Raw genomic sequence first — 24,896 nt, 5'->3', positions numbered from 1 at the left:
ATACATATATTCATAGCAATAGGAGGCACAATATAATTTCTAGTTTGACAACACACCAAACAGGTGTATAACACAATGGGCCAATTTTATATAAGCTTATACTTGCATCATAAGAGAAAAAGGAGGAAAATAAAAAACATGTGAAAACACATCAGCAGTCCCACAGAAATGATTAATAACCGACAGGTAGCTGCAGTCTTCCACAAACAAACCATTGTCACAAACAAACACAACCAGGGAAAGAAACTAAAGTACATACAGACATAAAACAGTGGGAAAGGAAAACAAACAAATGTAGTAGAAGACTGCAATAGCCTCAACCAAATGCTCACATCTGCGAGCGTGCACGCGTTGCTGTAGGATTTCCACAATAGCTGTGTGAAATGCTCACATCTGCGAACGTGCAGACGTCGCTGTAGGATTTCCGTAATAGCTGTGTGAAATGCTCACATCTGCGAGCTTGCACACGTCGCTATAGAATTTCCGCAATAGCTGTGTGAAATGCTCACATGATGTATGAACCAAACCATGTGCCTCAGTCGGTGACCACACAGTGGGCCTCATTACACGGATGGCGGTAAGGGATTTCCGGTACCGGTAAGGCTACCGGTACCGGTAATCCCTTACCGCCTTACTACGAGGTCCCTTCGCGGGTCCCTACCTTAACAGCTGGTTTTACCAGCCGTTAAGGACGGGACCCGCAAAGGGACCTTGGAGGTAATTACGGTACCGCAATTTGCAGTACCGTAATTACCACCTTCCCCATTCCTATTGAGCCCTATGGGGGCTCAAATGGGAAAGGGGAAGGGCCAATGGTGAATGGGTAATTACTGCCCCACCAACCTTGTAATGGGGCGGTAATCCGCCATCCACCATGGCAGAATCGGTAAATTACCCGCGGCAACCATGGCGCTAATAGCGCCATGGTTACCGCCTTCCGTGTAATGAGGCCCAGTGACTCCTGTAGAGAATGATTCCTTACCGGAAAACATAAAAAGGCTCTACTAATTCACTCCTACGAGCTGAAAAGTGCTCAGGACAGGAACTGAGGGTTAACTGAGTTTGTTCCTATCAGTTAATAAAACACACAGGGCCTCATTACAAGTGAGGCGGAATGGGTAAACGGGCTCCGCTAATGGTGGCGGGCCCGTTAACACCATTCTGATGCATTACGAGGTCCCCTCGCGGGACCCGGTAAGGAAGCCTGGTAAAACCAGGCGTCGTTACCGGGTCCCGCGAGGGGAAGAGGGAGCTAACAACGTGCCGCTCGTAATGGGCCCGTTGTTAGCTCCCTCTCCCATTCCCATTGAGCCCTATGGGGCCTCAGATGGGAATAGGGAAGGTCCGGGCCCGGGTTCCCAGAGGGAGGAATTACCGGGCCCTCCAAACTTGGAATGGCCCGGTAATTCCCCATTTTGGGAACCCGGTAAAGGAGCCCGGTTTGGCGGCAGTCATGGAGCTAATAGCTCCATGGCTACCGCCAAACTCGTAATGAGGCCCACAGTCCAATAGTGCAGGTAATACGAGATCAACGTGATGCCTGTTTGCTCACATCCTGTCCTCCACGTGTTGGGCGAGCTTCCCTCTGGATAGTAACACCGACCAGTGATAAAACAACTGATTTCCCTTATTGTTACTGCGATTGACACAAGTTTTGCCAGGAACTATGTGGAGATATAGTTCCATGGGTGCAAGAATGCTACTGGCATAACTCGCCATCTTCTCTTCTCGTTTCTTATTTTTCTTTCCCCATGCAAATACGCAGACAGTACTTTACGGTCGGCAGTTTGGGGTTCCTTTCATTTACTTTCTATTGTTCTTTCCGTATGTCAAAAGTAAGGACACCCCCCTTGCACTTTCCGGTGACAGCTTATATAGTCAGCTCCCTGGGAATCCTTCCTCTCCCCCTGGATGAACATATGCAAGAATGACTTGCCAGCCACTGCCGCAGTAAACACGTATGTTTCAACGTTCGTTTTGAAGTCCCAGATCTATAGAAACCCTCCTGGGAATATTTTATGATGGCATGTAGCTTCTACTCCTGTACTGATCCAGACCGGCACCTGGACACAGTTAAATAAGCTGCACGCATAATTGAGTCTAAGGTAAAACTGCCTTGGACACAATGCTTCTCTGTTTTCGGTATAGCATTCTAACTTGCGAAATAAACACACATACCCCAGTGGCCTCTTACTTTCACCTGGGGTAACTGGAAACACCCAGGCGTTACCACTAGTGCTGTTTTTTCGCTTTGAGACTGCAGTGCGGTCGCCTGGATCACCCCTGTATCACCCCTGTATCACCAGAACGTCTGTCAAACTGGCTAACGCCAGCAGGCTCTTCCCTTTCACCTCACAACACAACAGTCCAGTCCGTGTGCAGGTCTCCTTTCTCCTTATTTTCGCTTTCTTTCTCTTGAAATACTGGAATGCTCACACCCCCCAAGGCAGGGGATGTGGATGGTACTGTCAAGTATGCTGACATAGACATAAGTGTAAAGCGCTCTATAAATAAATAAATCAATCAATCAATAAGACAGGCCTAGTCTCCCAGTTGGTGACACTGAGAAGGCATCTTCTGTCTCTTTTCTTGATGTGCTTTCCAGCAGGTCGATTTCCCCCGTGAGGGGAAATTAAATACCACTGGTCTGACTGGCCTGTCGGGAACACTGTGAGGAACTTGCAAAGGGCACCCAAACCCTCAGCCTTTTCAATCTCTTCAGTTCTTTTTTCCCATGAGGGACAATGAAATAGCACAAGCTGGACTGGCCTGTCAGGAACACTGTCAGGATTTGGAAAACCCTACCGCTCCTGCTCCCCTCAGACTTCTAGGGGAGGTGGAGAAAAACGAACCTAGACCACAACGGAGGCCTTAGACAACCTTTTGCAGCCCCTGAGGAGCTGCCACAGCATAGGGCAGCAGCCCCTGTGGGCTCCACCTCCGATCTTCTCCTCAGCTCTCTCTTTTTTATTCTCCACCCGAACGCGTGCTTTCTGTCCCTCTTACCCTCCAAGTCCTTGGCCCCTGTCGGGGAGTCCTCCCATCCTACAAGGTGAAATCACCTCACATCAACACATGCTCTGCCTGCAGGTAGGCAACACTCTCACCTTCCATTTTGTCCTCTAACATTCCGGAGCCCAAAGTAACACAAAATGGTTGACGGCAGTGTGTAAAGGGAATAATAATGGGATTTAATTCCCTGGCAGACGAAAAAAGAACATAAGAAAAAACACATAGGGGCCCAAGAATAACGCATATGACACACAACCCAACTTTCCCATTAGCATTTATGCATATCTTGGACGTTTAAAAAAAAATAAATGCGCACATACAATTAAACTGCACTTTATTAACCCGGCATTACATGCAGGGTTACACATGGGTGGATGCCCAGTCCAGCAAACCCAACACTGCTAATAATCAGACCTTCCGAGTGGGAGGATGGAGCAGATGCCTAGGACATGCAAACCCTGCAACGCATCTCAGTCTGTGAAGGGAAGCAGAGCCAATGAAACAAAAAAGATGAGAGAAAAAGGGGTTTACCCGGCCAGGAATAAAGCACTTTCAAAGTTCATCAATGAAGAAGTAATCAAAAGGTGTCAGTAAGCATTGGTTCTGGGAGTCCAAAGGAAAGTGCAGCTGATGTAGCTGTCCTCCCCCGCCCATTCCTCTGTATTATTCCTGCTGAGCGGGGTAATTTATTCAACAATGTTCAACAATGCAGGCTACACGAACTGTGTTTACAAGGAGAGCCCCCTTTGGAACCAGGAGGTGAAATCTGGCTTCCTCAAAGGTTCAGCTCTGTGTCCGCTGTAGCAGTCAGCTCAGAGTGGACTGTCAATGCTTTGAGTAATAACTAAAAGCGTTGACCCTTTTCTCCCTGTCGCCATTTGTCGCAAATCTTTCAAGTCTGTCTTATGTTCCTTGTCCTTAACCCCTTAGTTAAGTGTTTTTCTAATCTGAATCATATTAAGTAGGCATCAATCATGGTCCTCCTCTGATTGATGTAAGAAGTTTGATGTCTTCGATATTTCCTAAGCCTGGCCATCAGAAATGAGTCATGGAACATTGGCAGGCCCGGAAAAGGTTCCACAAGATTCATCTTCAGATTTCATTCTTCAGGCATTCTCATCCTGAGGTTTGACATGGTATGGATGCAGATCTTTAAATATCAATCGATAGTATCCATTTACATTTTTGGTGGTCTGACATATTTGGAGCAGCACATTTATCACTGGTCCTAGACACCTCTCTGCTGCTTAGGGTAGCTGGGCCGACAGGAAAACAAACCCAGAGCATTCAGATTCCAACAGGTGGAATGGAGGGGATGTGGCAGATTTCCCTTCAACTCGGGGTCTATGGCTAGGTCTACGTAATATGCCCTTCCTGAGCAATCAGTCCTCTCATTGTTTCCAGGGCAATTTCTCCATGCCTATATGAAGGTAGAGGATGGAAAGTGGCCTAAAGCTCAAGCTACAGCCACTCAGTCAGAGAACCTGCAGGGTGCAACCTGCATTTACCCATCAAAGTTAGGACCTGAAAGTCCAGATGTCGGAGACACCCAAACAATGGAGGGCCCATGTAAGGTAAGGAGTCTGCATGAAGATAGCTGTGAGAAGATGAGGGACCTGCACGTTGCAGCCAACCCCATACCTCAGCTGGGACTGAATTAGAAGAAGTTTAAGTGGGAAAAAGAGAAATCATAAGGGTGTCCACCCAAAAACCTGAGGGGATGTACACGCATGAGAAGAGGTTACCCACAGAATAGAAAGCAGCATCAGGAAGCAATATGAATGGCATTGCTGCATTAGAATTCCTCTGGAGGGTAAATTAGCTGGCTTCACTTCTGCCATTGAAGCCTGGGGACTGGAACAGGGCAACGAGAGATGAGCACTTTCATTTGAATTAAAACATGTCTGCCAGCCATTTTATCAACTCAGATGTAAACAATCACCACAGGCAAGAGAAGACAATAGAGAAGGCAGGGCTAATAAAAGGGAAAATAATCTGCAAAATGGGAAGAAATAATTGTGAGAAGGTGAGCCAGAAGCAAGTGCAGTGCAGATCAAGCAGATCCGATGATTGGACCAGAATGGCCAACAACAGATTAGTGGGGCGGACTGCAACATTAGGACTAACTGCTTTCCACAAGCTTTGAAAGCAACATTGCAAATTACAAGGGGTGTGAAGAACTATGCAATCCTTTGGAAGACTAGTGTTGAACTGGTGGGTGAACCTCAGAAGACTTCTCAGGAGTTGGGGTCCTGTGTCCCTCTAATTCCTATACAACCACTTAGGTGCGAAATTCACATCATTATAATTCATTATAATTATTCTTTTATTACACGGTTAATACCAGGAACCAGTGTCTAAGCATGAGCCCAGGATTTGAACCTGTGTTGCTATGAGTTGTCTTGGTTCCAAGACAAACGAGTTGACTCTGCGCTTTCCTCCCGGCCTTCCAGAGTGAGAAAGGCAACATACCCCTTAGTGCAAAGAGTATATCCAATGTGTTAAAGACACCATTTCCCTCCAGAGAGAGACAAGCACTGCAAACCAGGGTCGGACTGGGCCATACAATTTGTCTTGGGCACCAATGAAAAAGTGGACTACAGTTGCAAATGGCAATTCGTTGCTTTTGTGACAGACTGAGTAGTACCCAAGGGGGAGTTTTTTGATAAAATGTGATACAAATTGTGCATTTTAAACAATATTTATTCAGCAACACTGGTCCAAACCTTTATCCGCATAGTGAAGTAACTCATCAAACTGGCCTACATTGGCCAGAAAAGTGGCCCACTTTGACCAAAACAACTGGCCCACACCAGCATTTTGCATTTTTGGTTTGGTCATGGCCCTATTGCCCTACAGATTTAAGTGGAGCAAACCAACCTTATCCATGTAAATATATATATATAGGGAGAAAAGGAGTGCGAATACATTATATTTGTCAGGGAGGGAAAGAGAGTAAAAGAGTCAGGGGGCAAATGGCAAGTGGTCCATCCAAATAATAGGCCAGCAAGGGACACTTCGACCCCTCATAGTAAACTGGGTTACTATAACCCTGGAAGAGGAAGGCGTGCTCAATGCCTAATAAGCAGTTACAAAGGCATCCTTACCCCGGACTATTGGGTTAATATTAAATGCGAAATAAGTGAAGTTGTCCAAGGAATCATAGAAATGTACTTTTAAACATTATTTTTACTCTTCATTTTTTGCTCGTATTTTTCTATTAGCCGTTCTTTTATGGGACATGCACATCTATTGAGATTATATGAACACAAATCATATTTATACAGTTGTATAATACATATAAAAGAATGTTTACAAATATGTCTTACATTATAATACACCTATCAAGAGGATACGGGCAGAGATCATGTTTATTCAAAAATATTAATCGACATACAAAACAATGATCAAAATGTTTCTTACAACACAATACATAGAACGTTGTGGATGAGGTCTCCAAAATTTGAATTCGATTTCTATAAAATGTAGGTGATTTCGGTCTAAAATGTTGGTCGGATCCCCCAGTCAAGCCTGTCAATGCGGGTAAACAGAGCTGCATCTGAGGGTGCGCCTCAGGTGCAGGATTAACATAGATGCCCAATATGCGATTCTACAATCTAATGTGACTGTCAAGGCAGCATCTTTAGACAATCAAGTCTTATCATCCAATTTCGTTTTCTCACCAGTTAGTCTAGAAAGTGTGACCAACCTGATACGTAATCTGAAACCTACTAATTTTAGTTATGAACCTGTTCCTGCTTACCTTGCTAAACAGCAGGCACCTGCCCTTAACACGATTATTCAGGCTTTGGTTAATGCGTCGCTAACTCAGGGATGTGTCCTACTGGAGCTGAAGAAATCTTATCCCACTCCCCTTTTAAAAAAGCCAAATCTGGACTATAACATATTCGTTAATTATCGTCCTATTGCAGGTCTTTTGTGGCCTGCAAAAATCCTGTTAAAAGCTGTGACTATGCAATTACAGAAATTCTTGGAAAAAAATAATATCCTTGATTCACATCAGTCAGGATTCAGATCAGATTGAGGCACTGAGGCGACACTGACTGCCATCTGGGACAATCTACTTGAGGCTGCCAACAATGGTAATATTAGCATGCTTGTCATGCTGGACCTGTCGGCAGCCTTTGATACAGTTGATTTTAACATTCTAGGTCAAGATGGTCAATCAGTGGCTCAGGTATATGATGATGCACTTAATTTCTTTATATCCTATCTGACTGACCATGTCCAGGAGGTTAAAGCAGGCCCATATTTGTCTGATTCCCTGCCTGTTGCATGCAGCGTGCCTTAGGGCATTTCCCTATCACTGTTATTGTTTAACGTGTACATTCACCCACTGCTTAACATCTTCACCTAGTTTGATCTTTGCTATAATTCATATGCTGGCAATACTTAGATCTACGCCATGCTGAAGTAAACACTGGAGGCAATGGAGTGAGTTTTGACATGTGCTTACAAAATACAAAACTGGATGATGGAGAATAAGCTTGAATTGAACTCATCAAAAACTGAGATTATCATCTTTGGTTATAAAACACAAATAGCTAATGTTTTACACTCTATTCCCTGCCCAACCTTGTTAGGGGCTCCAACTAAATATACCCAGAAAGTGACAAATTAAGGTTGTTTATGGCAGTCTAGTTTGAGCTATAACTTAAATATCAATCAGTTAAATCTGTTTATTTTCAGTTAAAACCTCTGAAGCCTTTGCTGCCTGTTATCTCTGAGAAAGACCAGCCTATCATAGTGGGAACAATAACTGGCCTGGCTCCAGCCTATCTATCGTCCAAGATTGTTACTCATTGTCCCAATCCCAATTCCCAATCATTGTCCCAATCGTATTTTACGATCTATCGGACAAGTCCTCTTGGTGGTTCCATTCTCCAGAACTTCTACCTAGAGGGATAGGCGCTTCTCGCTTACTGGCTCGTGTTCCTAGATCTCCCTTCTGACAAATTTGCAGGAAATAGAATCCATGAATATATTCAGAAAACAACTGAAAACTTATCTCTTTAAATAATACTATTTCCACTAAAGCAAGTATTCAAGTTCTGTGCGGTCTCTGTTCTATATATATTTAATCTGCGCCCAGATTCAGGTCTCTTCTGGGTTCCCCTTGTGGGATATGTGTGAAAAAAGTTCCCAAAATCACAAAAAAATCATTATTCCAGGGAAACTCCTATAGGGAGATCAAAGTCTGTAATGCAGGTAACGAACAGTAAGTGCCAAAGAGTAAGAGGGGCTAAGAAATACTGAAAGACGGATTGTGCAACACTTAGACGGTGGAAAAGATCCACATTCTAACCCAAAAATGGTTGTGGGGAGAATCACAGGGGTACATAACTGGACAAAAGAACAAGTGAACAATGGCCAAACGGCTGATAGAAATGCACAGGTCGGGGGACGATGCATCCGCTGCAAAATCACCACGAGCAGATGTGGATGTGCGCCCGGGAGGCACAGAAAAAAAGTGTGTTAGTCACTGTGTGTTACGGCGGTGAGATGGTGACCATGTTACCAATCCATTGTAAAATACATGTTGCAGTCGCATAAAAACTGGTATCATGGGGACTCAGATGGGGGTTATAAGGTGCAGACTAGCGGGCACACTGGATGACATAAATGACATAAATCCTGGTGGCAAAGATGACCGGCGATTGTGCAGCTGCAAGGTGCAAGCTGGCAGTATCACGCTCAGGCAACTATTCAAAGGGCTTAACTAAAAGATACATAGATGGGGGGGTCGTCTGCAGTGACGTTGTGTGTGCAACACACCAGTGGCCATCTTAAAAAGTGGATACAATAGTGGGGGCCAAGCTGAAATAAGCACTTAGTGGAAGTTGGTGTATATGCGATCAAAGGACGGTCACATGAATGACACAGAAATGAACATGAGGCAAGCTGATAATGGAGAATGCAAGAGTAAAGGGAGGAAGTTGGACTGTGGGAGAAAGTAAGATCATATGGTGTGAGTAAAGTCCAAGAAATGGTACAAGCCAGGATGGAGAAATGTAGCTTTCGTTCAAAGCAGTATGGGCCAGTTATTGGTCTCATTAAGACCAGAGTTGTGTGTATCTAGTCTGTGGATCCAATGCAGTTCCATCTTGTGTAGCCTGCGCATAATGGAAAAGTTGGTGATATCAGGGCAAATAGTTTCCAGTACAAACCACTGGAGATCGTTGGCAGAGTGTCCTTTCTCGAGAAAGTGCTTGAACAACGAAGCTTGCCTGTGAGCCGTTCAGAGCTTGGCTCTGTGTTCATTGATGCGGGTACAGGTGTTGTGTGTAGTCATACTAAATTCCATGTAACATCTATCATGATTACTCCTACTAAGACGCAACCACCCCACAACACAACAAAATGTCTACATCTTTAGTTTGGCGAGGACGCACTTTGAGGCTCAAACTAGGGTGTTTATTGTTGTCATTGCCATCACTCTCTGATATGACAGCATGTAAAATGGCTGTGCAGTAATATGCAATACAATAATAAAGATAGGTGATACTTTGTGTCAATAAATGCACAAATTGCCTCCATGGGGTTAGGAATTGTCACTAAGTCATACAAATATCACCAACTGTAAAAAGCAAAAGATGGTAAAATATTCAGCAGATTTCCTGGAGAGGTTCTACACCTTCTACAGGGGTAGCATGCCATCCCTTTGGCCGGGTTAATGATTTGGAACCACCAGGTAATCAGCGAGCTAATGGTGAGAAGGGGCATGAAAAAATGCACTGTGACCCTTTGTAATCTAGAAATATGTCGAGATCAATGAGCTCTGGCCCTACCCACACCCAACTCAAAAAACAACCGAATAAAAGCATGAAATATGGGGGCGGGGAATTTGGTGTTAGTAATAGGAAATCCTTAAGAAGAAAAGACTTGAAAGAGCCATCTTCTCAAGGCATTTAGAACAATACGAGTGGGCAACTCAGGGATTGTCCTTTGGAGAATGAGTTACCTTCACAAGAGATTTCTTGAACCCTTATTAAAAGGCAGCATGTATCCACGCCTTTGGTTATGCCTGATACGATTCATTTACAGTCCTGTGAGGTATTGGTAACAATAGAACAATATATACAAAACTTAGTTCAGAGAATGTTTAAGCTTGAGAAGTTTGTTCGTGAAAATGTAGCCCCTAAATTAATTAACCAACCAATGGTGTTTCCGATCCAGGTGAGTACTTAGTTGAATGGCATAGCACTGGAGATAAATGCACGAAACACTGTACCCATCGAGGATGTTGCCACAAGGGTTTCTCCTTTTACAGGATCAAATATAATGCAGTCCTGCTCAAACTCCATCTCTATTCACCAAAATCGTTTCCACACTGTCTAAGACTGACCTAGTAGGAAGGAATTAGACATCTAGGGCCAGATTAAATAAACTTTGCACCCTTTGCAAGTGAAAAGGTTGCACCGTATTCGCACTTGGGATACATTAAAAAACCATTGCACCTCGACTAGTGCAGTTTGGCTTATTAAAAGCACCAGTGCTAAAATTGCCCTAGTGCTAAAAAGATACATTTTGATGCACTTTTGCATCAGGGCAAAGTTTGCCCTAGTGCTAAATACCATTCCGTATTAGCAATAAGGCAAACCTTGCCCTGGTGCAAAAATGTAGTGAAATGCATCTTTTTTGCACTAGGGCAATTTTAGCACTGGTGCCTTTAATATCACAAACTGCACTAGTCGAGGTGCAATGGTTTTTTAATGTGCCCTAGTGTTTTTAAAAATTGGGCAAACTTTACCCTAGGGCTAATACCGTGCAAACGTTACACTTGCACTGGTGCAAAGCTTTCGTAATCTGGCCCCAAATGAGTTAACCGCATCCACTGCCCTTCATGCTCTCACACCAGGGCTGAGACATTAATTTACACTACCACCTGAAGCTGTGCCTTTAGTACATGTCTTATAGTGAAGTCTAGGATGGGACACACGTGCATATTCATAAATCCATTCATTGGATTACTTGCAATAACAATTTTCGTTTTATCCATCCCTCTCATGGTATTATGGCAAGGCGAATCTCCTGGATAAATCCCTTTCAAAAGCAGTGTTTTTGGGATATTGTTGTTTTGAGCTTTAGATCAGCTGCAATTTTCAGACATATTGGATATGCTATGAACACTGCACGCCATCACGGTGTTACTTCAATTCAAGTTTTGGCATTAGGGGTGTGTATCCAAAGTATGCACCAATTGGTGCTTTCCGCATCAATAGGCAATTGTGAGCTCAGTGGGACAACTGAGAAAATCTGAAGTAGGAATACTCAGTAACATTATATACTCTGGTTTGGGTAGGTCAATCCTTTTTAAGCCAAAGATAACAAAATGTGCAGAAAGAAGCAGTAAGCTAGTCCAAGATGTTCCTTTACAAAAAAGACTTGATATCCTCACTACTAAGGACGAGAACAATTGACTCCAAGTTGGGCCTGTTTCATGTTCAATTGCAATTTTCATACAATACTAAGACATGTAATGCTAACATAAACGTATGTGAAACATTGCAGGTGTGAGTGAGAAATTAGATCACGTGGATGAGAAGGACCTCCTGAGTGCTCATGTTGTGGTCTTTCTTCCAGAAACATAGTCTATAACCCCTGCACGCATTGATGGGTGTGTTGCTCACAATGTAGCAGTAGCAAAGAAATGAAACATGTGAAATGTATGAGGTTTAGGAACCTGGATTTCTGTCTCCCTTTAAAGTACACTTGAGGTTATAGAATATAAGTCTTCTCATATATTATTGTTAGATTGAATTCCTCCCTGAACCATGCACTTCTCTTGATTAATTTGTATGATGCCCCTCATGAAAATGACGCTACTAATTTAGATTCTCAGGATCGCGTCCTTGAGAACTCCACTGATATTTTGCTACAGACCTCTTGATTTTAGGAAGGGATTTTAACCTTAAAGTGGGTAATTAGCTCTAACTCAGAATAATGCTATGAATATTCCCAACTTCTCTATGCAGGACTCTCACATGGACCCTATGGGACACCGGTTCAACAACTTCCTTCACGAATGGGGCTTGAAATTGATAAAAGGGAGATTGTTGCCTGATATTCATTGCAATCTAACCTTTTAAAGAAATCATGATTTTCTTTTAACAATCATTATTTTAAAACTGGAATTTGCTGATCTTTTTTAACATCACTTGAGGACAATGAAAGACCAGAACAAGATCACAGTGTTTTAATGCTGACAATTTCTTGTAAACATAAACCTCCCAAGAATGTCCCCCCGGGCCTTGGAATTACCAGAGGATGATGTGGTTACTAATACAAACAGGTCACTAAAATGGGCCTCACTTTTGCCTGAAGTTGTTGCCACCAACATAAAAAGAGGAGGACTGAGCTGAATCCTATTATGTTTGGACGACAGTTATGATTGTGTTACTATGGTTTTAAAATTCTTTTGAACTTTTAAAAACATATTGGTATTGATGGTCGTCATTTGCAAACCCCTCCCTTAATAGGGAAAAGGAAAAGAGCTTAGCAAGCCCTATGATGGTTTTCTGAGTTGCAAACCTGCAAAATGAGACTTAATAAAAGCTATAAACATGTGCCCATTCCATGAGATGAAGTGAAATTGACCAGATCAATATATAAAAACATATATCAGGGTGCCAAAATGGTATGGGCATTGGCTAAAGGATAGGAAATGGAAGACACTTCCAGAGCAAATGACACACACATTTTAGGAACTAGTCTCCATGGTCCTTGATCTGTCCTCCTGTAAGCACACACAAATATATATATGGCCCCTCCCATGTGCAAACATTATACAATCTGGCAACAAAACAATAGCCCTGCCTCTATCCCATGGCAGCTGTTGTAATGAATTTTCACTTAAGGAAGTAACTAACATTATCATTACTCAGGTTCCCTTAAAAATCACAGATCCATTCGCAACCCTAGTATACTTTAAGGCTTTTGTGGTGTCATGCCCCCCACCCCACTTTGAACAATAATATTAAATATTACTTGGAACATTTTTGGCAGATGGGTGGATGATAGATTAATGAACTGGTTAATTGCTAAGTATATCCTGGCACAAACTCAGGGTGGTTTTAAAGCTAGTTTTGGCTACGAAGGAGCATGTTCTTAATGTATACGTATAAGTGGGAAAGTATTTTTGTCTATATAAGACTCCCATGAGTCTGGCCTTCCTGGACCTCTTCTCTGCTCTTGATGTGATGAATAGGTCAATGCTTTGGAGGCTCCTGGAAGACCTCTCGATACCATCACATCTTTTGACAATACTCAGGCTAATCCACCTTGAAACACAGGCCTTGTTACGTTATGGTATGAGGGAGAATGTGCATGGTTGCGTTATTGCACCCCTCCTATTTTATCTTTTGTACAAATGTTTTGGAGTTCAAACTAAAGGCTACTTCTGATGTGCAATAAATGGAATACCAGTTCCAGTTTAAAGCTTTGCAGACAACGCTGTATCTCTTAATAAATACACCAATTTTATGGAATCTGGGGACCGGAAAGTTACCGCCTCAAAATCCTTGGCTTTAGTGGCAGGGCTTAAATCTACCTCTGTTTTGTTATTTACAGAAAATAAATTAAAAATGGAGCATAGTGATAACTTAAAAAATGTAGATGTGGCATTCGACATTATTTGGTGGCCCAGGCTTGTGTTACTATTGCCAGGACATCATATTTATGGTGTAGCATTATATTAAGAGACTACCGTTAACAAGAGGAGTTCTCCATGCCCCCAATCAAGGAACCCAACAACAATTTGCATTGTTTTTTTTTAGAGCTGGCCCTATTGATGGCTCATATAGAGCCGCGTATATCTCCCCCCTCTGCCAACAGTGAGCAAACAACCAAGCCGGGGCATAGAAAGAATATATATTTATTTAAATTATAAGATCAATAAGATCTATGCAATAGGTCCAGGGAGTTCCCTGATGGGAGTTAGGTGAAGAGGTACCCCTACAGTATCATTTTTTATATGTGATTTTTTGCACTGAAAATGTCAGAGCATGGCAAAACTTTCGATTTTACAAATAACTATGCCAAACTATATCTATATTTCACTTCAGCTAATCATGGTGTATTTGATAAAATGACAGCTGTGTTTACACCATGTTGCACATGCACACTGTAATTATTTGCCCTTTACACAGAAAGAATAATAGTTGTGAACATGACATTCCCTTTCCAGATACCTAATTTTATTACCCATCAGCTCGCCAATTTCCAAATCCAGAATATTTTCTGGGAAGCTAGAAACCGATTTCAGGTGATAACATGAGTTCAAAAAATTACATGTGAATAAAATGTACCCCAAATTAACCAGCGTGTTACTGGCTTTCAAATGACATATGAATGGACTCAGTGGGCCTCATTACGACCCTGGCGGAGTGGGTTTACGCCAGCGTTATTCGCGGCGGACCCGTCCGCCCTACTACGAGATTCCGTAGCGCCATGGAGCGTTTTCCGCCTGGTTTTTCCGGGCGGAGAAATCCATGGCGCTACGGGACCTTGTCGTTAATTACGCCACCGTATTTTGAGGTGGCGTAATTAACGCCTTCCCCACTCCCATTATACCCTATGGGGCAAAAATGGGAATGGGGAAGGGTAAAATGGGGGATGGGGATTTACCGCCCCGCCAAGGTCGGAATGGGGCGGAAAATCCGCCAACCCCCATGGCGCTATCGGCAGCTTTCCGCCGTGCTCCAAGGTGCATTTTGCACCGCGATTTCCGCCAGGGTCGTAATGAGGGCCAGTGTGATTTAGCATTGCTGAGAAAATTACCAATTATGATAGTCCATTCAAACTAATGGAAAATTTCAAACATGTTATGGAATTCCAAATCCCCATTTTTCATAAGATTAATTTCTCTGAAGACAAGGGGTCCAGATCCTCTGTGGCCTCATTGTTGGTTTAGTCTGCAATAAAATGATCAATCTTTCCCCTCGAGGACAAATGCTGGGCTGCAGCAGGCTGAAAAGATGTTATCTCTCAGTCCAGATGGTCTCTTGACATTAAAGACACATTAAGGGCAGGCCATCCCTCTTTGAAACCAAGACTCTGTCCACAAAATGTCTTCTATTTGGGGTATTTTTCAGCTTCACTTGATTGCAGCCTCTGCTTATACAGCCTTCAATAAATTCCTGGAACGCTCTGGCTAGGCCGTTTGCCCTTTGACAAAATGAGCTTTCAGAGACCACAGGGTCTCAGAACTGACAATGGGGGAAGTTTATTGTTAATCTCCATGTGGAAATTAGCCCCACTGACCAGAATGCTGTGCTTTTCTTGTCACAATATCTTTCTTTAGGCATGAAGCCTTCCTTATAATATATTAATTTTGGCAGCTGAACACTTTTCTCCACATGTTCATTTACAGTTGCAAAATACACACACTTCAGGACATTTCAGTTTCAGGTCCTTAATTTGCACACAGCAACTTTTGTTAATGTGGCAAAGTTTAAGTGACGGGCTGCTTTTCAGGTTGGTCATTCCCAAATGCATTCTAATTTCAGGAAAGTGGGCCTTATTCTCCTGAAATGAAAGATGTTGTCATTGTTTTGTATTTTGAAAGCGAGGCCCACTTTGTGCTCTGAGTTGTCATAGTGCATCGCCTTTTAATGTGTGTCAGATTCACTGAAACATGCTGCTTTTGTCTCTCAATCAACACAGTGATGTGCATTTCCCAAGTTACAATGTTTCTTGTGTCTCTGCAGAAACACACATTTTCTATGATACTCTGTTCATTGTACTATTTCAGCAAGACACATCTACCCTCAGGCTGTAAGTGAAGGAAGTTAGTTATCGATAAATAAAGAGAAAAGAGAGGTTCTGTACTTTTTACACAACATATTTCCCCGGAAGATAGGACATAGCATTCAAGAAAAAAACAATTACATAGAAATTACATAGAAATAGATGTAATATTTCAGAACATAAACATGACACATTTCCTTCTTAACATTACCACAGCAGATTCATTAAATTACTGTGAAGGCATTACGAAGCAAGACACAGACAACAGACTTAAAATTCAAAATAAAATACTTTATTAAATCAAATGTTAGAAGGGTAAAATGCCTAACTTGCCCTATGCTAAGATGGGATTTCCCTACCTGAATGAAAATAAGGAAAGTCTGAGTCGAAGAGTTCAAATATAAACAAGTTCCATGAAAATGTCTCAAGATTACCTTTCTCCAGTTCAAGGTAATACAGATCAAAACCAATCTTTGGGGTTCCCTTCCCCAAGTTCCAAATACCATAGTTCACAGAAAACAAAAGGTCTTGAGGCTTTGTTCTCAGGACCGCACACGTAGCTCCTCAAGTCACAGGGTTCCCTCCCCCAAGACTTAACTCCCTCATCGCAATGGGCCTCATTACAACTCTGCCGCCGGAGTTGTTTTATTTATTACCTGGTAATTGCCCATTCCAGATCGCCGGAAAAAAATCTTCCCCATTCCCATTCAAGCCCCATAGGACTCAATGGGAATGGGGACTCAATGGGACTGCACCGGCACCATCCGTGAATCGTGCCGGTGCATGTGACGTATTGTTCTCACGGGTGCCTGTGTGCCCGCCAGGTCAGACCTGGTGGGCACACAGGCACCCGTGAGCACAACTCGTAGTCTGCCGGTCTGGGAACTATGGTACCGGCAAGCTTACTGGTACCGTAGTTCCCCCGACTGGCAGACTCGTAATGAGGCCCAATGTATTTGGGTTTTCAACATTTAGGGCTCACTGGTCTAGCTGCAGTTGTCAGACCAAACGTTCCACCCATCACATGTCGCACAACCAGAATCCCTGGTTCTCAGCCTCTTGGCTTTGATGTGTTGATTCACAATCTTCTGGATAATCCTTATCAGCCTATTGTCTCTGCCATTACTTGTTTGACATCCTTTCCAGTCTTTGGCCTTATCCCACTGCATTCATTAATAAAGGATCAATTTAAGGGTTTTTTGCTCACATACACTTTCTTGTGGTACTCTGTCTCACTTGTACCCTTTTCTGCACTTCATTTTCATCTCAGCATTTAGGTTATTCACTTTATTTGCTTTTCCCTTGAAGATTCTGAATCCATTCAACATTTTGAATGCTTCATTTTAGGGTTTCATTCAATTCAGTATTCAATAGTTTTCATGGCACTTATTTGTAAGGTTCTATTAAGTGCAATATTCAATATGCACTGGTTTCGCTGTATTTTTAAAGTTTCATTTGATTCAGTGTTCGGTAAGCACTCATGCCGCTTAATTATAAAATTCCATTCAGTGTCATATTCAATATGCATTATTGCGCTTCATTTTTAAAGTTCCATCTCATTCAGTGTTCAATAACCATTGCTGTCACTTTAAATTTCCATTCAGTTCTGTATTGAATACACATTTGCAAGAGCGCCCCGGTAAGAGGGCGTCCTCCCTGACACCGGCTTGTGGCGTCTCCTGCCAGTAGTTCTCTCTGCTTCTCCTGCCTCGCTGAAGCCGGGAAACTAACCCGCTGGAACTCCGCTCACCTACCACATGTCTTTTTCAGCATGCCGGTGAGCATAATGCTTTGTTCTGGACGCGGATGGTGTCCTTATCTCCTGGTGCTCACTTGCAGCTCCTGCTGCAGCTGCTCTGTAATGGAGGCTCCCAGACTGGCACAATTTACACAGCCCACTGGCTACAGGCTGTGTAGGATTTCTGGGAAATTCGCCGGCATCCTGGCCCCCTGTCTAGTCCCACCGTGGCTTCCTCCTCTGAAACACAGTCCCCTGCTGGTCTTTCCCACACTTGCCTCCTTATTGCTCTCTGTTCTGCTTCAGTGGTCTCTTTTGATATGCCTGCAGCCCATTGACAGGCTGCAGGTGTGGGCCCCCAATGGGACTTGCCTGGCCACAATTAAAGGGACATGCCTGACCCTTGTGGTTCCATGCAAGCATCTTCCTCATCCCAGTACCAAAGTGGTGAAAGAGTATGGTGTTCATTACTCTTAGTTGCCTCTTCTTCGTCCCAGTCCTGTCAAGTGTCATATGTGGGGAAATGAGGGGGGTAGCTTTATAATAACCTATAAAGGTTGGGAAAGGTTTGGTTGATTTTCAACAGGATAACTGGGATACCATGTCTCTCGTAAAGGGACCCCACTCCTTGCTCCCAAGGACTCTCCACCCAGGTGATCCTCCCTCGCTTCTCCACCCCCAAGGTCGGTATCCAACAGCGATAACCTTTTCCTGGCCACCTGTAAAGAGGATACATGTTTCCTAGGAGTGAGAATACCCTAAGGTTTCCCACACTACTCATCTGTTATAAATCTCCATCTGGGGTTTTCATCCTTTCCTTTCACTCCTCGGATGGTTCCTTTGCTCGACCTTCATTTGGCTCCTCAATCAATCATAAAGCTTATCTGTGATTACAGCTTCTCCTTTTGGGATGCAGATTTCAAAGGTACGACGCCAAGACGGAAGTAATGTCCGCTCCTTGGTCTGATTTCTTTAAAAATTGTACAGGTAAGCCTTGTCACCCACCTTGTACTCCTTCTTGGTTGTCTTTACATCATAATATGTTTTCATCCCCTCAGCCGACTTTTCTAAATTGTACTGAGCATAAGCAAAAGCATTCTGGAGGTGCTTCCTTAAAGTTTCAATGTACTCATGAGTGGTGGACACATTGATCAATGTCTGCTCTGTAGTGCAGATGCTGAGGTAACACAATTTTTCGTCTGGCCAGAAGCTCCTAATGGCTATCAGGACAAGAGGTAATCGGATGTCTCAAATGGGTCCAGAGTCTGCACACACTTCTGTAAAATGCCCACAATTGTCTTTTTTGATCTTTTAACCCACCTCTCGAAACAGGGCAGTAGAATGTGGAATTTTCTTTTTACCCCTATAATCTCCCACATATTTGCGATCACCTCACTGGTAAAATGACATCCTCGGTCCGACTCAATCCTTTGCGGGAGGCAGAAACAAGAGAAGATGTGGTCGATCATTAGTGTGGCAGCTGTCTCCGTCTTACAGTTCGAGGCTGGAAGACATTCTACCCACGTTGAGAGCAAACATGTTGCAGTCAACAAGTACTTGGGGTGAATCAATGGCCAGATTAAATAAACTTGCAAATCTGATCAAGTCAGTGTCATTCCTCTTTTTTTAGGGGAGCTGTGTGTGAGTGAACTGGGTTGGAAATTAGCACACACCAGACACCCTTTTAGGTAAATGTTGAGGTCCTGGCCCCTGTGTGGCGAGTAGACAACCTCACGCAAGATTTCTAATGTCATATGAAACCCGCTATGACCAATAGTGGCTGTGCCATGGTTTTGGTACAACATCAGGCTTCGGAATGAGGTAGGTACCACCCACTTTTGACATCCAGATATGGCTCTCCGTACCTACAATCCGTCTTGGATCTGAAGCATCGTGGAAAACTTCATCAACACCTGGAGATCCTCTTTACTGTAAATCTCACAGGGTCTTCAATGTGTCAATATAAATTTCTGATAATCGGGCAATCAAATCTGTATCTGGGGTATCTTTACTCCACTGGGCAGTCAGAGTTCATAATTTGCACGGGTTTGAGACCTGGTGACTGCGGCCACTTGTATTTCACCCAGCAGGGATTCCGTTTCTATGACATGCCCCTGCAGCACTCTGGTTTTAGACAGCTGGTCAGCCAGGTCATTCTTAGTCTTATCTCGCCCCTCTATTTTGGAATGACCTCTAATCTTCTTCCAATAGATGGTCATCTCATTGTAAGTCACCAGCTTATTCATTGACTGGATCATTTTGGTGTGCTTTAAGGATTTATTGTTGGCACAAAGCATGTCTAGTTTCTTCCAGTTGAGCATGTGTTCCACAAATCCATCCTGGCATAAACAGAATCAGTGATTATGACCAGTTCTTTTAGTTGGCTGTGGCACTTTAGTGAGGATGGGTTGATAAATGGCCATCGACCATGCCACCTGACTACTTCAGGGTCCTATTTTAAAACCAGCAAAGATATTGCAGGCTATCATTCACCCATGCATTCCCAATGCCATCCACCATTTCTTTTTCCATGTTGTTATCAACATGGTAGGGGCACCCATCCACATAAACTGTGGGTATCCTCGGTCACATGTCTTACACATAGACCTTGTGTGGGGAAGTTAAGTATGCCCCATTTTGTTGTTGGTCATTAGACTTTCATCCACAAGACAGTTTTCTTGAGCACACTCATGCAAGTCCGCCAACACTTTGCGCTAGTGGACTCTTCTTGTTTTGGCCATATCTGAACTGCACAGGAAAGCCTTGCATGGACAGGATCCAGGAAGTTATTCTGGTATTGCTAACCTTCCCCGACCAGAGCCTGTCACTTTGTAAATATTGCAAGTTATGGTGAAGATTCTCGACAACTATGTGCTCTCTCTGGATAGATGGGTGGTACATTTTCAACACCCACACCATTGCCAGGAGTGCCTTTTCACAGTCATTGGATGTTTCCTCCACAGAGGACAAAGTCTTGCTCACGTACAAAATGACTTTGTTGAGCTTGTCATAGATGGTCCAAAGGTCGAGTGACCTCTGTGTAGTCTTCAATTAACTTTCAACTATATTTAGTGCATCCAAGAAGGCCTCTTTATTCTTGCAGAGTAATAGGGTATTTTAGTTTCACTAATGCTTCCACCTTCTTCGTTTGGGGATTAAGGACCTCAGGGGTTATCTAATGCCCTAAGACGTTCACTCGGGTCTTACACCACTGTGCTTTCTCAAAGGACAGTTTTGCTCCGTTCTTCCACAGTGGAGCTCTTGATCAGAACATCGTCTACATAGGCCAGGTTTCCCCTTTGCCCAAGTCGGGAATGGCCTTATATAGAAAGATGTTTAACTCATTGACAGAGTTTATGTATCCAAAGGGGGTTCAGGACTATTTATATTGCTGCCCGCAGAAGGTAACAGCAAGCTTGTATTGGTTTTCCCTACACACAAGTACTGACCAGTAGGCGTTGGTCAGGCCAATGGCGGTGAACATCTTTGACCCTTGGATCTGTGCCAGCCCCTGATCGATGTAGGGAAGTGGCCTTCTTGACATGTGGACCCATTTCTTCAACTCCCTCAAGTCTGCACATTGTCCCCATTGGCCGTTTGGTTTGAGTATCCCCAGTACCGGGTTCTTAAATGTATTCTGGTTCGGACGAATTATCCCATAGGATTCTCAGTTCTTAATAATCTCTGTCAGTGACTCCATGGATGCAAGAGGTAACCGGTAGTGGTTTACAAATACTGGAGTAATCTCGGGGTCCATGGGTATGGTGGCTGAGTGAAGTGCCATGCATCCACAGTCGTATGAGTCCACTGTAAAGATATCTTGTAATTCCAGGAAGACCTGTTTCAGCTATTGTCTTTGCTTCTCGGTCTCACAGGCATCAGCAAGATTGATCCTTTCCTCAATCATCTGCTTGAAACCTGGAAAGACCTAAAGCTTCGAAATGTCAGCGTTATCCTACAGTTGGATGGAGAGATCTCTTTTGATGGTGTTGACCTGGACAGAAGGTTCCAGGGATTCAAGTAGTGGTCCTTGACTCTGAAAAATACCTCCTTCGTCATTATGTCACTGGTCACCTCTTTCACCCCATAAGGGCAGGAAGAGTACACCAAGAAATTCGCCCATGCCTAGTAAAAATCTTTGTGGGAGAAATACCATTGCTGATGTCGAAACAGTTGTTTGGGATTGGTCCCATGATTTTGTTACCTAAATCAATAGAATAATGTTGGGCATCAACCGCCATTCCAATAAAGGTGTCTGCGTCCAAATTGATACTTCAAGGGTAGCTCTTATCCACCAATATTCACATGGTGTTGTGTTCTTGGTCTACTAGAGGTGTTGGATTTAAGGACACACCTTGATGTTGGAGATGGGAATTCAAATGTATACAGGTGTCATGATGTTTGAGGTTCTGTCCTCGCTTAATTTTGAGGGGAATGGTAAACCTTTGCACCTGTCCTGGGATGGTAACCTATTCTTGCACTTGAACATCAATGACATAAGGAAGCAATTGAGCAGATCGGCATGCTTTTTCAGTGTTGTCAAAGCCCATGGGTTATCCCCCAGTCGTGACCAGGCGTTATAATTAATTAGGTACAAATTGATTGCAAAATCAGTTGAGAATGTCACTGATAAAGTAAAAGGTGGAAGGGACAGCTCTCATAACCCAACAATTATGTCCTATGCTTTTTTTGCAAATGGACATGTTTAGAATAAACTAGCAAGTCAGGAGATGTTTGGAATTTGGAGTTTCCAGACCTACTTCCCCTACGTAAATCAAATTAAATGTGGGAATGGTCTGACCTTTTGGGAGCTTCCTGAATAATCCTTTACTGATGAAGCTCCTTCCATTATTCAGGCATAATCTGATGAGCAAAGGCTGCTTCCACTCATTTATCTGAATCGGGAAAAACAATTGTTTGCCCTTTTTGTGAATGTTCGTCAGACTTTGAGCGGGTTCTTCATCGTCTTTTTTGATGGGACATAATGTTTCTTCTGATTTTGGATTGGTGTACAATTTCAGAGTGTCCCCTTCCAGTGTGGAATGCCACTTCAGATGAAGGTTGATTTTCTAGAATCAAGAAGGGTTCCCATCACCAGTTTCTTCTCCTACAGAGATAATAGTGTTGTCTGGGACCTGGTTATTTGTGAAATGGAGTTCTACTTTCTCAGAGCGTTGATCAATTAAATGGCATGTACCATTCATGCTTGCATAATTGGTGCAAATTTTGAATTTTATAAACCGGTTAGTCTGGGTCCAGAGGACCTTGTTTTCACAGTCGATCAGATGGGATAACCTTCTCAGGAGATTGTTCCCTAGTAAACAAGGTGTGCCCTCTGGATTCACAACTAGCACCAGATGTTTTAATCGATGTCGCCCAATTTTTATTTCTAGGTCTGCAGTCCATTCGATTGAAATGTCATTCCCATCAAAATGTTGGAGTTGACCTGGAAGAGGTGTAAGGACCTTTTTTGGACAGGACGGTGGCTTGTGATTCAGTGTCCACAAGAGCGGATATTCACAGTGACCCTGCACCTTGACCGGTAGATAAAATCTGCCTTCTTTCTACTCAAAGGTTCAAAGAAAGTGAGAGTTATTTGCCAACCTAATAGTCATTTTCTTGAGATTGAACTCCGACACTGGGTGATCTTAAGCAATTTTCTGTATGGGAAATAGGGAATCTAAAAGGAAAATTTTGCAGCTGACAATATGCGGATTTGGGTAATCCTCTTTCTCCCCCGATTCTTTGCTGTCCCCCTTTACCTGGTGGGCGATCTCAGAACCTGTTTGGGGGAAGGACACCTTCATTTCTACCTTTTCTGGCTCACGGTTTTAGGGTTGAATAGTTTCCTAAGCTGGGTCGGTTCCATACTTACCGTGTCCCACTCAAGGTCTTTTGGGAACCATTTTCCTTTGGGAGGGATCCCCCTGCTTTCTGAAAGAAAAGGTCTGCTTACCTGAAACCTCCGGGGACTCTGCTCTCTCAAAGGGAATGTTCTTGAGTTCCACCAGTCCAGCAAAGAAGCTGGAGCACTCAGGTGAGAATGTCCATTTCGCAACTGTGATGCAATTCACATCATTTCTGATATGGGATGATGCCATCATCTGCTCATCAAGTTCCAAGTTGCTCCCTTATTGAATAGATGGCATTCTTGTGTTATGGGGTCAGGAAGCTCTTTATGTCCTTGATTTTTCTTATTGGTTTCTTAACAAACCCCTTGTTCTGTTTGGCTGTCTTTTTCTTCCTCTGTACCTGAGTCCATTCATTTTCTGATTTAGAGCCACTATTTGTACTCCATCCCCTGTCCTCCGGTTGCTCCCTATCTTCCTATCTCCATAAGACTGGGAATATCTCCCAGACTCATGGGATCTGGACTCCTCTAGCCTGGACCGCAGAGAACTCCCTGGGTCACCTCCCATGTAGTTACTTTGGGCCGAGGATAGAACACAGTTTCTTCATCCCTCCTTGCAGGGAGTCTGTGGAAATCCCCCCTTCCCGTGAATGTATGGAGGTTTTTAGAATACCCTTCCTAGGCTGAAGCTCTGGCTTTTCATCTCCAGAGAAGCGGGTGAGGTGGTCTCTTTGTATTCTCATTTTCCACCAATCTAACTCTCTCATGTTATCATCACAGGAGTTTTCATGGTCTGAATTAGTTACAATATTCTTTTTAGTCTCCCAGGACATGCTGATCCCTTCCCTTCTGTATGATGGAGATGAATATTCATCCAGATCAGAGAAGGACTGGCCTTCGGGATCAGTTTGACCAAACCTGGGTAAGTCCAACTGCCTCATGCCCTGTTCTTTATCACTGGCTTGCATGAGGTCAGTTCCCATTTGTACCTGGGATGTTTGGTTATCACTGGCCTGAGGCACCTTAAGGGAGGGACGTCTCACCTTGATTAATGGGCCTTGTCCCGTATCCTGATTGGTCAGGGTGTTTCAGAGCATGTTTATATTTTTCAATTTTGTTTGTCAAACTCTCACACCTTTATCTCTCTTTCCTTATTTCCTGTTGGTATTCAGAGAGCAGGCTTTTTAATTCTGACACTAAGGCCTGATTAGTGTCAACAAACCGGCTCAGAGCGACCAACCAATATTTTATTTGCTGCACCTCATGCTGAAGTGATTCATTCTCCCTTTGTGAGACTTGTATGCTGTGTGCTTATTCCAGGCGCTTTTCCTTTAGGCGACTAATCGCGTTCTCTAGCACATCCCTGCAATTCACTGCCTCTGATAGTTCAGCTTCTATTTGTCTCACGTGCTTTACAAGCTCATTATTTTCTTCTATAATTCTGGTCAGTTCCTGAGAACCTGACTGTTTCTTTTCTGCATCCACTTTCAATCTGAATGCATCTTGGTCTTTGACCATTTGTAAATT

Source organism: Ambystoma mexicanum, chromosome 6p (assembly GCF_040938575.1).
Source record: "Ambystoma mexicanum isolate Mex_15411 chromosome 6p, UKY_AmexF1_1, whole genome shotgun sequence".
In the NCBI taxonomy this organism is placed as follows: domain Eukaryota; kingdom Metazoa; phylum Chordata; class Amphibia; order Caudata; family Ambystomatidae; genus Ambystoma; species Ambystoma mexicanum.
The sequence above is the reverse complement of the archived record's forward strand: the minus strand, read 5'-3'. Positions refer to the sequence as shown.